General features: G+C 42.0%; 2 protein-coding genes across 2 annotated transcripts in view; both read right to left on the bottom strand.

Annotated features, from left to right (window-relative positions):
- Positions 1-6,432, bottom strand: part of adgrl1a (adhesion G protein-coupled receptor L1a) — a 194,276-nt gene extending 187,844 nt beyond the window's left edge. The window contains exon 1 of the mRNA XM_080776013.1: positions 6,336-6,432. The gene's annotated coding sequence lies outside the window, so the exon portion shown is untranslated. The remainder of the gene's footprint in view (positions 1-6,335) is intronic.
- LOC308323369 (4-galactosyl-N-acetylglucosaminide 3-alpha-L-fucosyltransferase 9-like) overlaps positions 1-16,426 on the bottom strand; it is a gene marked incomplete at both ends in the record, with an annotated part of 182,943 nt that overhangs the window by 74,053 nt on the left and 92,464 nt on the right. The gene's annotated exons all lie outside the window — the stretch shown is intronic.

Raw genomic sequence — 16,426 nt, 5'->3', positions numbered from 1 at the left:
CAAAAATCGGACTCTTGGTGGCACTAACACAAAAAGGGGTGGCCTTTTTTCCTCTGCCTAATGGAGTTTAGAGTTTTATTAGGATGCCCATTAGCTGGTGCAGCAGCAGATAATCTTCCTGGGGTCCACACAGAACATAACAACATGACATGAATGACATGCTACAGGACAATGATATATATATAAATAAATAATGCAATAAAATCTGACAACAATTTCCTCATCCACTTTCTGATTCCCCATTTTCTTGGAAGAGAAACAAAAACCAAACAGCATATAATTATCTATCTACCCCAGTTACATATTAGCCTTCCATTCTCCTAGGGTAGAAAACAAAAGTAGAGATAAAATGTATCTAACCCAGAGACTAGCTGTTCACAGACCAATAGTATACCAGAGACTAGCTGTTCACAGACCAATAGTATACCAGAGACTAGCTGTTCACAGACCAATAGTATACCAGAGACTAGCTGTTCACAGACCAATGGTATACCAGAGACTAGCTGTTCACAGACCAATAGTATACCAGAGACTAGCTGTTCACAGACCAATGGTATACCAGAGACTAGCTGTTCACAGACCAATGGTATACCAGAGACTAGCTGTTCACAGACCAGTGGTATACCAGAGACTAGCTGTTCACAGACCAATAGTATACCAGAGACTAGCTGTTCACAGACCAATGGTATACCAGAGACTAGCTGTTCACAGACCAATGGTATACCAGAGACTAGCTGTTCACAGACCAGTGGTATACCAGAGACTAGCTGTTCACAGACCAATAGTATACCAGAGACTAGCTGTTCACAGACCAATGGTATACCAGAGACTAGCTGTTCACAGACCAGTGGTATACCAGAGACTAGCTGTTCACAGACCAACGGAAATGTAGTCTCGGCCACGCCTTCGGCCTGTACAGTACATTGTGTGTGTTACTGCTACTGTAAGTGGACCAGGGCGTGTGCATACAGTACCAGCTTATTACCCACAGAGCAGCTGCTATAACAAATGCCACTTACGATTATGGCAACCAGCAGGGCTAAGGTAAGAATTATATTGATTTGTGATGTGAAGCACAATGAAAGCACTTATCCTGAAGTGAAGTTTCTTCTTTGTACATCAAAATTATATTATCTACATGCATGTTTTTTTTTTAATGCACATTAAGTTCAGTTAGGAAATGAAAAACGACAATCACAGGGTTGGCTGGGGATTGAAACTGGCCTTTAAAAAAAATGAATAGGAAAATCAGGCTGGCTGAAAAGGGCAATCAGGGCTGTCACCAGCAGCACACGGTATCTGGTTGTTGGGACGGCAAAGACCTAACCCTCAAAACACCAATCTAGTCCCCCCCACTCCACACTCTCAAATCTAAGCAAAGCCTTAATGAATTGTTGGTGAGGCTGATTGGTCCCATTGATTGAGCCACGGTTGAGCTTTTTTCTCCTTCCCCCCCCCCCCCTCCCCCTCCCCCCCACCCACCGCTGCCTGTAAACCAAGTGGTGTCCCAGTCGATAGACACAACCCAAACACACCAGCCACTCAATCCAACACATTGCTACATGGACCCATCCACCTAATTTAACACCCACTCCATTTATGAAAAAGAGTCCTGCATCGATTTTCTCTGTTCATGCGCCTCTCGCCGTGCAACTCACCGCCCTGGCGCCTACACGTGCTGAAGGCTGGCGGCCTTCGATGCATTCAAATGAGATTAGGTTGTGCTGGTGGGTGGGGTTATATTGAAGATTGCCATCCCAAACCCCCTACTTATTACTACACCTTTCAACCTGATCCTTGCTCCAGATGTGGCTTGGCTCTGCTCTCCTAGTCGCAGACAAAGGCCTGCACTGTAACAACAGGCGGGCTGCCTTCACGTTCACTTCCTCAGAGCCTCTCCAACAGCACAAAGACCAGCACTGAGCGTCAGCCTCCAGAAGGGAAGCACACACTTCCCTTCCCTCGTCTCCTTTTGTACCTCTGCTCAGCTGAAACAATATTCGGCTTGTTGTTGCCTATTGTTGTGTATCATTCATTCTCTGCCCTCCGCTTTCCTGCTGCTTGCCTGCACGTCTCATTAGGGTTCTATCTAGTATAAAAAAACTAAAGGTGACACGGCTGACAAATTACAAAATAAGTGTTGACTGAAACATAATTGGCAAGGTTTGATTGCAACAATTTGTCTGTTTTTTTATTTTTACATTTCCTCTTAGTGTTTTTCGATAATGCATAAATATTTACCAATCAACTCACTCCAGCACAATTAGTGTCATTAGAATCACGTTCCCGTCAGGACACTCGGTGGTGGGTGTCAGGAATCGGGAGGTAAACAGCCGTGCCTGTGTGGAGCCAGGAGGGAGAATTCTACCTTTCACCACTACACAATAAAGAGTTTCTAGGTCAGACTGGTAGAAAAATAATAATCCTGGCCCTGTGGTGGAGGCAAGGCTGACATTATTCAAAAAGGTATAAAAAAAATGACCTATAGTGTATATAATGCATATCATCGCTGTCAGGGAGAAACCTTGTATGTCCAAAGTCGTTGCTGTTCAGGAGATAACCATGTGTTTACAATGTAGTTAATATTATTTAGTCACAAAGCTCTTAATACCTTTCACTGGCTAACCATATAGTCTAAACACGTACAGTACAGACAGACCCCAATTTTGGGTTTTATGGATGCTAAAACTTCATTTTTTAAAGATTGCAGGGATACAAGCTCACAACGCACCGCACAAAGTGTGGAGGGTTTTGTGAGCCTGTAGAGTGGCAATTTTCACTACTTTTTATTTGGGGGGGGGGGGTTATTGTCGTCATCACCATGTATAGGCCTACAATAGGGCATACCGGTACATTTATTATAAAACGTAAAAAGAGATACAGGGTTTCCTCCCGACAGCAACGATATCAGGGGCAGGTGCGTGGCAACACCACACAACACACCATGAAAAATGCATGGCTCCACTTTGCCCAGCCCCATCCATCAGTAGACACCTCCACACTAACGTGACCAACGCGTGCGTGCCGTGCATCTGTGCGTGGTGCGTCAGTGGAGGAAAAAGTACTCACATGTTTTACGTAAGTAAAAGCAAAAATATCACAATGTAGACTTTGAGATGTAGTAGAAGTAAAAGTACGGACAACATTCTTCGTGCCTGCTGATCAGCAACTGACTGCAGCAAGGCCAAGATAGATGTGTCAAGCCTTCAAAACATCCGCTGCAATCTTGAGCTCCATTTTGACAACAATGAGACCAATCTCCATTCCAGGAACTATTTTAGTTTCAACCACAGTCCTTTTCCCCCCCCATTTCTCGCCGGCAAATGTAACAACAACAAAATGTAACAACGTGTCAGCAAATGCCACTCACCAAAAAGCATCGTGGTAAAGGTCACGCTGAAGGGCCAACTTTGAGTATTACATCAAAAGATGACATTTGGGCAACGGAAAGCGGGTCAAAATTGACATTCAAGAATGGCTCAACCTTGCAAAAAGGGTGGTTTCCTCTCTTTTGTTTTTGTACACCTTCAAAATGTCTGTACAAATCAATATTACACAGCAAAATCCCAGTGTCAATTTCACTCCTAAGAGAGTCCAGCTGGAACATTAATGAAGGGTGTACACATTTTGTACACATTAACCCTATGGATTTTACTGTGTACCCATCATGAACACGACCAAAATAGAATACATTTGGGTCTGTTCGCTCAGTGGCCTGTTGAAAGCTATGAAGAGGACCAGAAATTCTATTTTATGCTGAAAACCAATCAGTTTTTCAAGAATAATTACCAGGGTGCGCCGATAGCTAAATGGTGCTCCCAGTCCATGACAATGCATCCTCAACGTAACAAGACTATTCTAAATGGTGACGGTATATATATCTCTCTACACTGTTTAAATAAACCAAAAGATAAGATCGGACCCCCAAAATGAAATAATAGTAATTTATAATTAAATAAACAACAAATAAAGTACATATCATTTCAAAATAGAGCCAAATAGGTGTCTGCTACTGTATGTCTTGTATACAGTAGTCACTTAATTGCTCCTCAGAATTAAAGGACAAACATCTATGTTGTGTCAAGATCGATAATCCATTCATAGGAATGGCAATACAGCATGTGGCGTGCCAATATATACGATACAATCTGGTTTGTTCATTTGACTCCGACAGTCTGACTCCAAAGACGCATCCATTGTCACACCGTCAGAGTCAAACCACTGTAGCTGTGAAGAAGTGAAATGCCATTGGTTCAGACCGTACAGAAGTACAATTTCCATACTCTTTGAAATCCACTAAATGGACATCCCTACATCGCTCTGGACAACCTTGTATGCCGCTGTATTCAGCTCTCCTGAGGGATGCTGGAAGCCATCCTGGGTCACATTGTCTGAGATGCATGTCACTGCTATACTGTATAGCATATTTTGTATTAACAAATCAATTTAGTCAGCCCTCTCAGAGCGATGCAGGGGAGATTTTGCATGCCACATAGAAAACAAAAGGCGTGCGTGCGTGCATATGTGTGCATGCATTATGTAAGTACATGTGCTCTTACAATTTTGTCTCCTGCGTGCATGCGTGCGTGCGTGCATGTATTCACACCAATTTACAGATAATATTAATGGATTTTTATAAGTTGGAATAACTCAATTCCAGGTCAGTGTGCAAAGAATGTCAAATACCATCTGTAATGTATAATTTGTTTACTTTATATCCCGTGAATCTTTCACTGTGTACAATATAACCACCTAAATATGACACTGAAATGACACTCAAATAAATCTCATTCTGGATGTTGCTTTAAAAATGTGGTAACTTGGAGTAAAATTGTAATATGACCATTATTCAGGAATCGAAAGCCAAGAATATTTTTTTCTAATGGTGATGTTACACAGACAGGGGCACATAAATCCTTCCGTCTTCTCGGGGACAATGTTTGGCAGTAAACCAATTCCAAGCTTGGCTTCTTGAATGCCCAGATAACACAATCAGACAGTTGCAATATTGCTATTTTACCACCTGAAGAATTTGAATTTCATCCGGCCCCTTCAGAATAGCAGATCTGCCAATTCATTTTTTTTTTACTGAGGGATTGGCAGGACAAACAATGCACCCAAGTGAAATAAGGGGCATTGGTAAAGGCTTAACAGCAATGAATAACAGCATTTAATGCATTCATTTCATTCTAAGTTTTAAGCTATTTTACCACAATAGAACAGGCAAGGCCATAGAGACAAGAATGTGGACTTTCTCCTCCCATTAAGATAACAATTTAAAAGCTATTTTACCACAATAATAGAACACGCAAGGCTATATAGACAAAAATGTGGACTTTCTTGCATTAAGACAACAATGTATTAGACCACATATTGGAGGCGTTATTGAATTCAGAAATTCTGGTGTACTATAGGCCCATGAAGATTGAGGTGATGACAAATGGTTTTTAATCTGGCACAGATGAATAGTTTACTTTGGAGGTCTACATTGCGCTGTGATGCGGCTATTCCTGACTAAATGAGCCCCCTAGCCTACGGGGGGGAAACGTTTCTGAATTGCACAGAAAGTGGCAAGCAGATGAGTGATGTTATGGTTCACGATGCATCTTCCCATCTTTCACATGCATGGCTTGCTTGGTATTTTGGTTTAAAACTGGTACAGACAGATCCTCTCGGCAAAGCAATTCATCCAGGCAGCCTTATCATGTCAATTATTCGCTCATTCATTTCTATATAGGCTACACATAGGCTGCTGTTGGATACTTTCCAATGTCATCTGCCCATGTTCAGACTGAATCAAATGCAGACTTGCAAAGGGTGGGATATTTCTTATCTGACAGCAATGCCATGGATAAGGTCATGCATAAGATATATAGACCTATTAACAAGACATGTAGCCTATAGTTGTTTCCAGTTTCTCTGGCATCATCCATGTAGCCTAAATAACACATTGCAAGCAAGCAATAATGTATTATTCTATAGGGGACGGTGCAATTTATAGGCCATAAATATTCACACAAGTCCACGAGTTAGATAGATTACCGATTTTAGAGCAGTCGTCACATCATCACGGATTTTAAACATGAAACGACTGCACCGTTGTCGCATCGTAGCCATCTCCATATCTGTCAAAGCATAAAATATCAAGAGATAAATCGGCTTACATGCTTGTCCGCCTTTTTTGTCGCCTGTGCATATAGGCTGTGTATATGCTACTGTACGGAAGCAATAGCCATGGGTGGTGCACGTACATTACACGGCATCACTGCCGCACCGGCACCGATGTCACACAACAGTGATAACATATATTAACATATTAAACTGTGCTTCGTTACCTTGATTCCTCCGATCTCCTTTCCTCGCTCTCAGTATATCTCATTCATTCTCGCTTCCCTCATCACTTGTCTCCTCCGTCTCCTTGGTTGATCACTCGTTTTCTCCTTTCTTGTTGTCCTGTCTTCGTCCTGTCTTCGTGCGGATGCATAAGAATTAAAAATTAATAACCTATATAGCTATCTTGGAGAGTGGAGACGACCCCATGCACGAACCGCCGCGTGAGAATATAGCCGCCCTGCTGCACCTCGATCCGACTAAAATCTGAATAAAACAGCGACAAAATCCTCACGGGTGAAGCGGATGATTCTCTCGGAAATGCGCCCATAATATGGGCATCAAAATGAATAAACAGAGACGACGCCACCGTACCTTTCTTAAATATAATAAGCAGGTTACTCAAACACGAGCTGATGACGGAACATTAAAGTAGTGGGACTGGGCCAGGGGGGTGGGGGGGGGGGATCAAAATAGTTTAAACTTGCGATCGTGTTGTCCGTCTGCAGATCATGTAGCCTCTATCACAGCAAAACGTCTATGAGAGGCAGTTCTTCAGTTCAGACTCCTTGATGCAGCCGTCGCTATTCATGTTGGGATGGGACGTGTCTTTTTTTAGGCTATCGCCTTGCCCGCCGCAGTCTAACCGGCCAAAATGATCTCTAGTAGCTACTGTAATTCACCCCGTCCGAGATCGAATAAGCTAAATAGGCCATCTGCAGTTGTCCTGTCCCGTGCGTCCTTCCGTACGCACTGAGTGAGCACCAGATCACTGGCTTTTTGCTTCCCTCCCCGTCAGCATGTCGACCGTCTCCCACACACAGCCTTACAGCATTTCAACGCACTCTTTCATCAGGACCAGTGATTTTCAACCGTTGCAACCTCAACCAGGACGTATGGATCGGGATACCAACCAGTGCAACCACACTTAATGTGCTTTTAACTCAGTCATTATCTTTACGACGAAAACATTATATGAAAGAATAGATGCGTTTGAAAGACAATACATTTCATGGTTATTTTCTGCACAGTAAAACAGCTTATAGAGGCTACTACTTTAATTTGCAGCGACAATTTATGTTGCTTAAAACAATACCTAATTGATTCAAGTGACAGCCTGCATGGCACGACGTTGTGCACGGTGCGCTTGTGTGCTTTCTGCGCCTTCACTGCGTTTACTTAAAGGGACATTTCACTTAACAGATAGGCTACACTCATCATCGTGCATGCGCTTTCCGGGACTGTATAGACAGAGTTGCATAACTTAATTTGGTTTGAACGACTGAAACTGTCCCTCCTAAGTGATGGAGTGTGGTGCTGTGGTCAATAGAACACTAAAGCTTGTTTACCAAACCAACAGAATTTAGCCATTATGGCGAAAATACCCAAAGGCCTATATGACAGTTTCCATTATAACAAAGGTATTTTCTTTGTCTCTATTTTTAAAATGTATTGATATGAATCCAAAACAAAGCATTATAACAATATGTACCTAAACCTTAAGGTTTCCATGGAACAATTATGTTTCAATTTCCCTTTGATGTTCGTGTCAGTTATGCATAATAGCTCACTGATTTAAAAATAAAATAAACATCAATGTTTTAAGGTAGCCAATAGCCTGCATGGTATTGAGGTGATGCCTAATATATTACTTGTATACAAACTATAGTAGGCCTTCTAGGCCAGTTAAAATGTGTGCAGCGTGCGTGGCCACACACACACCACACACACACACACACACACACACACACACGTAAATGTGTGCCAGACATCAATTCCTTTAAAAAAAACTTTTAACATAAAGTATAATGGCAGAGCCTTGCCATCTCAATTCGAGAAAGGCTCTTGAGATGCCGGACACTTTAAATAAACCATTTAGGCTGTTAACGTAGAATGATGAATTAATTTAGAGAGAAAGAGCACTCAGAACAGCACCTAGTGGGAATTATAAGATAGCCCAAACTGCTAGCTAGAATTTACACGAAAAGAAAATAGTAGAAAAAACATTTTGTGATTGATTGATTGATTGTTTGATACAAGGTCTGCTAAGAGGATTTTAAACCCAAGAAAGAAGGGAAAAAAACAGTTTTTGTTAGGCTTTGTACTGGGGCCAGTTTTGAATTGCAGACACCTGGAAGTGCTCTCTTAGAGTGGTTTTGAAGGAGATTATAGGGATTCACACTCCTTTATGACTGTTGTTTTCTTTTTGTTTTTGAAAAATGTTGGCAAACATTATTCACAGGGGATGTTGGTGATACAGTATACCGTGCGTTTGTGGTGCCGCATGATGTCGTTTCACTGTGTATTTTTCTCATTCCCACGAGCAACTAGGCAAATAGACGATGTGATCACAATTCATCACACTGTGATATTTCCAGCACAGCTATAATTAAGTTTAATAGGAGAACATTCATCAACAGTCTAAAACATAAACGGCAGCCATCAAGTTTATATGTCAGTCCCTAAAAAGAAAAGAGCAAGGGCTTCTTACTGACTCACCATTTTGCACCAAGATACACCTCCAGTAACCCCAATAGCCCAGAATGCAACGTGTGCAGCCATAAGACCTCACAACCACAGACACCATGCATTCTGGGAAACGTAGTAGAAGTATAGACAGCAAGATGAAGGAAAATTGTCACATAAAACAACCAAATTGCAGAACTACATCACACAATAATTCCTGGAATACATTATTGATATAGGGATGAGGCCGATTCCACAAATGCATTCCAAATTCGAGCAGGCCCGGTTTGGCCGTTGGGAGGACCGGGACTATTACCGGTGGCCTGCCAGGCCAGCCACAGTCAATTTCAATTCAATTCAGGCAGTGTTGCTGCAGCACAACTACATTGCTGTAAAGGCCCCCAAAATGTCCCCCAAGGGCCCCCAAAATGTTGGCGCTATGTGCATTTGTATAGAGATATATTATTGGTTTTGGTTTAAGACAAAACCTTTGCATTAATGGCTTTATATTTTGATTATTACAGTTCTTTATAAATATATTTGGCTCTTTTCTGCCTTTATCAATAGCCCACATGCAGCATAAAGAGAGTGAGACAGGATCTGGGAGTGACATGCAGCAAAGGTCTGTGCGTTCCGTCTTGGGAATTGAACCGTCAGGCATCATGGCACAGTGGGCACACCATCATGGATGACCCCATATTTTGAATTGTTTTGCACACGTTTTCCATGTACAGTATTAGTCAGTCACCAAGCATTACCAAACACATCTGAATCACTGAGTCAGTGTTGTTGGCTGAGCATCATAATCATCTTTGTGAAGTTAATACGTCACTGACTGTATGTGTGTTGGATTACCTACACTCCTACAGTATCTCTATAGCCAGTTTCAAATCTCCACAAGTTTCATACCGTACCATATACTGCAATTATAGTGTTGATTCCGTCGACTAAAACTATGACGAAAAATGTTCGTCGACTAGTACCTTTTTTCCACACAAAAACCTGAAATAAAAACTAAGCTATGATGATGACTACGGCTAAGACTAAATATATTGACAATTTTGTCAACACAAAACCTAGACTAAGGGAGGGAGTAGTGGAGAAGAGTTCCAGTAGAACTAAAGTTATTTTATGACTGGTTGCATGCTGAAAATAGCAGATCTACAGGCTCACAACACCTGTTGTGAACAACCATTACGATGTCATTAATGCCCACCAAAATACATTTTAGTCGACAAAAACCTTTCAGGTGATTAAAATGTCAGGTGACATTTCTTGTCTGTTCTTCCTTCAATAAAAATTAAGTGAAAAAAAGAAAAAGTCAGGTGACTAAAACTTAATGAAAATGTATCCTGCTATAAATATGCCACGTCTCTGCATGTCTGCGTGCGTGCGTGCATGTGTGTACGGTTGTAATGCGCGTAACTCGAGAACCGTTTGCCCCACCGACTTCATATTCGACACACGCGTTCCACACCCCCACAGGGAGTGCAGTGCCTAATCAGCCTAAATCCCCTCACCTGTGCAATTTCCAGCCTTTGCCTCAGCCATGGCAACCCCGCACCTGACAATTGATTAGACTACTTAACCAGTCCCCTTTTCACAAGCAGTGAATTTGCCCTCTTCAGACACAGGCAGATACAGAGATCTCCATCTCCATGTGGGACACAGACAGACAGGTCAAACGGGTGCTATGACAAGTTGATAACGGGTATTATTAGGTTCCCGAGTTGCATCGTTCTCAAGTAGGCCAGTAGCCGACGGGCACGTACAGGTCTAGTTCGAAGGAATATGACTAAAACTAAATCAAAATTAGCTGTCAAAAACCACAAAAATCAATAAACTATACATGCTTTATAAAATAGTCAGCAGGGGCTCAGGGGAAAAGCACCGGCCCACCGCCGTGGCAATTGGAGTTGGATTCCTCCGCAGTGCCTTTGGCTTGGCCGGATGCTCTGACGAACACAGTATGGACATGTTCGCGGGCGGGAAGGCAGCAGGGGAAGATGTTCTCTGTCGCTGGCAATAAGCAACTCCCAAATTGTTGGTCAGGGCGAATGTTCAGCAGGGGAGTGGGAGGAATAGCGTGTTCCTCCACATGGATTAAATGCCCCCCCGGGCTGTGAGGTGAGTAGAAGCAGCTGTCGAATCCATTTGTATCGCTGGAGATACACGTGGTTACTTTACCAACAGTTCTCAAAGTTTTCAGGTCGTGACCCACCAAAATAATCATATTTGAAACACCCCCACACACACCCATCCTGGGAACCCCCATCAGCCTGATAAGCACTTGGAATTGTAGGCATTATATTTAGTTTGATTCGGTTCCACAGATAAATGTGAAAATAACCAAACTACAACACCTCACACTCCGAGTCATTGTGAGCTGGTCTATTTTTCTTCTCTTGAAAAAATCTTGCCCAGATGCCCTGCAAGTATGTTGGTTTGTTTACTGTTGAGTGAGAAAACAATGTTGCACATTAAGCTAATCATTTGGGGGGACCCCAAAATGATGTGGGACTGACCCCTTGGGGGTCCCAGCCCCCAGTTTGGGAACCACCTTCCCCAGACCAAGAGAAGTTGGCAGTAACAGGGACTATAAAACAATGAGGTGAATTGGCAATTTGGCTTACTGACTAAACTTGAAGAAAAATAAAACAGTTCATCAAACTAGTATGTCTGTATAACGTGAGCTAAATACAGCTCACAAGACGCATTGTGACAGCTTGTACAGTAGATTGACTAATTTTGGTGCAAGACACCCACATGCAACTACAGTAAGTAGAACTCTTATTATACTATTAATCAACGTATGTTATCTACGTATGTTTATGGGACAAACGCATCATAGACCCCCATGCGCACACACGCACACACACACACACACACACACACACTTCAGAGAACTGAACAAAAATCACACTTTTGTGAAGTGAGGGGCAACCACTGAGGCTGACAGATGACGTCACTGCTTAAAGCAAACATGACATCACAAGTGGGGTCCTGCTTATTGAGGGGGCGCCAGCCCCTCCAATGCATGGCTTTTGAAGATTATGTCATGTGGCAGTCTGGCTTTCAGAAATAAGTAAGAAAATCACACGTAATTGTCTTACTTATTTCTGAAAGCCAGATGTTGGAGGGGCTTCACATGATGTACAGGTACATGCCAGGCTTCGCATGACGTTTATGCAGACACGTTACTATAGGCCATTGTCCTAGTTTCTAATAATAAATAGGGAAAAAAAGAAAGAAAAAGGCTTATATTTTACAATTCTTCCAGCTCCTACTTACCAAGAGTGCTAATCATTCTAGAGTGTTCTGCGAATCATTATCTACTTAATGTCAAGCATGCATTGTTTTATTCCTAGAGTGTCAGATCAAATGATTTAATATCCATATCACATACAATACGGTAGCAGCACCAGCATATGGTGAACATTTTTCCCCTCCCCCTGAAAACACTTTAGTCTAGGGGTCTTCAACGTTTTTCAGGCCAAGGACCCCTAAGCTGAGAGAGCGATGTAGCAGGGACCCCCACTACATACTGCAGATTCAACTTGTTCATAGATTTCATAGATAGCTTCACAGACTTGTTTGACAGCACTATATCATCAGTGTGTGTTAGATTCATGTTAATATGTATTGTCGAACAATTAACCAGCATACAAAAATAACCTATTTGTCTAAAATAGCCGATCTACAAGCTCTTTGTTGAGAGCTTGTGGATCTGCTACTATCGGCAAATGAGCTGGCTGAGAAAAGGGATGCTATAGGGTTCAAGTGGTTATTGTAAAAGAAGATATCACACTCATGTGAAGTGAGGAGTGCCCACTGTATTTATACCGGCCACACAGCGTCTTACATCGTCATTTAGTGCTCTAAACAGACATTAAAGTCCACAGACATGGCTGGCAAACGATTTACGTTCTTAAGTGCTCTAAACTAATCTTAAAAAGTCCATACACAATGATTTGTAGTAACTCTGAGGACCCGCTAGGGGCCCCCGTTGAAGACCCGTGCTTTAGTCAGTTTATATTGTATTGTGGGCAGTTCAACCAGATGTGCTTTCACCACTTAGCTCTTTATCACACGAGGTAACCATTTATATACTGTAGCTCTCATGTCCTTCCAGTTGACCTTCATGCTCTGTCTGACTCATTGGTCCATAAAGAACCAGTACAGTGTAGTTTGTGTGTGCTGCACAGAAATAGCACCCCCCCCCCCCCCCCTGCTCAGATGTCATACTGTATGCAAAGTCACAGTGCTCTGTGAATACAGAGGGGGTTGTAGGCTAACCTCACCATCACCTGCCCAAAGTAAGGTACGTATAGGTGATGAGGCTGCTCGTTGTAACAGATCCATTACAACCAACATCGGATCTGTTAAACCTTTTAGTGTAAACCTGGCCTCCCTATTTTGGGCGTGTCATTAGAGACAAACATAAAAAACATCTGCTGTCACATTTTTAGTTTTCACTAAAAATAGTGAAAACAGACAATGTACATGCTGTGAGCTTGTAAAGCTGCATTTTTATTGTTATTATTTTTACTGCGTGATTCCACCATAGGACGAAGTACTGTAGAAAGACGATCTGAGAGTGCGTGCATTTAAAGACAAACTGCATTGCAGAGCCAATGCAACGTAATTGTTTTTAAATTCATTCATTGTTTCCACCCGGTTCTAGGCCCCAATGTTGAATTTAGATGTCATCGGTGGTGGGACAATAATCACCCCATTTATCGCGATAATCTTTTTTCACAATAATCAAATAATTAAAAGTTATCGTGAAACTGTCCTACACCAGGATGAATTAGCTTTTGTTGAGCTGCAAACTCAGTAAAAACGGACCTGTAAACGCCCCATTTGGTACTCTCTTACAGCATTTCACTCTATTCGCCAAAAATGTGCAGATCTACAAGTTCACAGCGTGATGCGTTGCAACGCATTGTGAGCTTATAGAATGGCATTCCCAATCCCAGAATAGGGATGCTGGGGGTTCAAGTTGGTTAACTAAAAGTGGCATTTTAATGATTTATGATTATCGCGATAATATCGTTAATCACAGTTATTTTTCCGAATAATCAGGACATGTAATGTTGATAGCGCCCCATCATCAGACGTATGGGTATACAATACATACAGTAAGTGGTTAACATCCACAGCTCCTAGCTTGTGCTCTGCACAGTCTACTCTGAACACTTGAACACCTTCTGCTCCAGTCTCTTAGCAACTACAATAGTGACCACAGATGATTACCCACTGATTGGCCTACCAGGCTACGGCAGTGTTTCCAACACAAACACTGCAATCCTCCTCCATTTGTACCAACAGTGGTTCCTAAACTATTTAATGTAAAGGACCCCCAAATTGACACTAATGAGCCCGCGGACCCCCATTTGAAAATATATGCCAGAGATCCCCATAAGAGAAGAGTTTTACGGCTCGAGCAGTGATTCTCAACCCGTTTAATTTCAAGAACCCCCAGTTTGATATGCATTAGGCTACGGACCCTCATTTAATGCCATTTCTATCTCTGAGACCCCAATTTGGGCGGCTGTGGCTCAGGAGGTACAGGTAGTCGGCTGTTCGTATCCCGGCTCCTCCTCTCCACATGTCGAAGTGTCCTTGGGCAAGACACTGAACCCTACATTGCCTCCAATGAGTTGGTCGGTGTGAGCTTGCCACCATTGGTGTGTGAATGAGGGAAGTGAGGACATTAGGGTGTATTTGTACACTCTCTGAGTTACAGACCCATAAGGGTCCATTTGGTTCTTAACTATCATTTAGCTGGGGACCCTGGAACTCCCTCAAGGACCCCTAGGGGTCTCCGGACCCCTATTTGGGAACCACTGAACTAGAGGACTGCCAACCATCGCTGTAGTCCCAATCAATAACTTCACCAGGTCCATGGCAGCACTCGTAATTGTTTTGTTTTGTTTTTAAATTTTCATAAAAAAATCTAAATAAAAGAGTTGGTCATTCTGTACCACTGACGATAAAATACACCAGAAAACTGTAAGGTTGGCAGAGGGAGTGTATAGCGCCCAGGATTACTTAATTAGATAATTGACACTGGGTGAAACAAAATGGGTTATAAAATTGTTGGATTAAATAATTATGAATAATAGTATAGTAGAGTATTTTTTTAAGGTTGGATAATAGATCCAGTACTGTCATATACAGCAATTCAAGGCAAGAAAAGGAAAACAAGAAGCGCTGTCAAAACACATGCAGAGTGTTTGTTTACAAAGTGACAGAGACGAGCAGCAAAGCTCATGGCTTATTTCTTACCTATCATGTTTTCAGATACATATTTTAGGGTGATTATTAAGATTAAAACGAGTTTTAACACTGTCTGGATGTCATCTTGAATGAGATTAAAAACGGAGTAGTTCTGTAATCAAAACCAGCTGTGTTTGGAGGACAACACAGCAATGGCAAATAAACAGGTGTATTAAATCAAGATTAATTTATTAGCATGTGAGCCTTTACACATCATCACGCAGCATGTTTTCATTCAAAGGAAGTAATTGTCTTTTTATGGACTTTTGATATAAAAATACACAACATTTTTAAATTTCCCATTGTTTTGACATCCATTGTTCGGTATGCCGATATGATGACCAAGGATATGGTCTAAAAGTGTGAAAAACGTATTTTTCATTTCACTAGGTCTTTAAACTAAAGTATATAGCTGTACAACTGTCTAAACAAGCACTGCACTATGCAGGAAAAGAAACACTATAGTTACAGTGGTTATAGACTGTGTGGATGACCATGATAATATGCATAATTCAGAATGTAATTTCTATGTACTATAAGAGGTACTGTATGTGGGAAGGAATGTTCATGTTTGTGTTCAATGCCTCGCATTGTTTTAAAAAACTCCACATATGCAATGAATCGCCCATAACATTCTGGACTGCGCCAACCAGACAAGAATTTTATAATAATAATTTAAAAAAAAAGATAAACTTCTATAAATAAACTACAAACCGTTGAGAATAAATTAAGTATTAAGTTAATTAAGTACTTAAATAGTTATGAATACTATAGTATATTTGCATCATATATGATGATTTGTAGGAGTATAAATATGACTTATAACTGTTGCCAACAGATGTCTACTATATGGACGCTGATGAGAGAACACGCCCCCCAGTGCCCACATCGTCCCCGGCGGGAATCGAACCCGGGACCTTCAAGCAGTGAGGCGGCAGACAGCTACCGACTGTCCACCGTGTCCTCATTGTAGCGTAACCTGTGTTTCAACCATACCACAAGAGTGTATGTGTGTGTGTGTGTGTGTGTGTGTGTGTGTGTGTGTGTGTGGGATGCCAAAAAAAGCAGCCAAACGGCTTGCGAAATGGTTACTTGTACCCCTGAAGGGTGTGTGGGTATTTGTCCGGGATTTGCTGATTGCAGTCGGTACAGCACCTTGTAAATATTTGTGTCCTTGTATTGTATCTCTTATGTGGACATAAATAAATGATTAAAATGTGTGTGTGTGTGTGTGTGTGTGTGTGTGTGTGTGTGTGTGTGTGTGTGTGTGTGTGTGTGTGTGTGTGTGGCGGAGGGGGGGGGGGGCGTCATGGGGAGCCAGGGGGCCAACTGTACAGGAAAAGAAGTG

The sequence above is a fragment of the Protomyctophum bolini genome (genome assembly GCF_963924005.1).
Source record: "Protomyctophum bolini genome assembly, chromosome: 11".
In the NCBI taxonomy this organism is placed as follows: domain Eukaryota; kingdom Metazoa; phylum Chordata; class Actinopteri; order Myctophiformes; family Myctophidae; genus Protomyctophum; species Protomyctophum bolini.
This window is presented reverse-complemented; position numbering and strand designations above follow the sequence as displayed.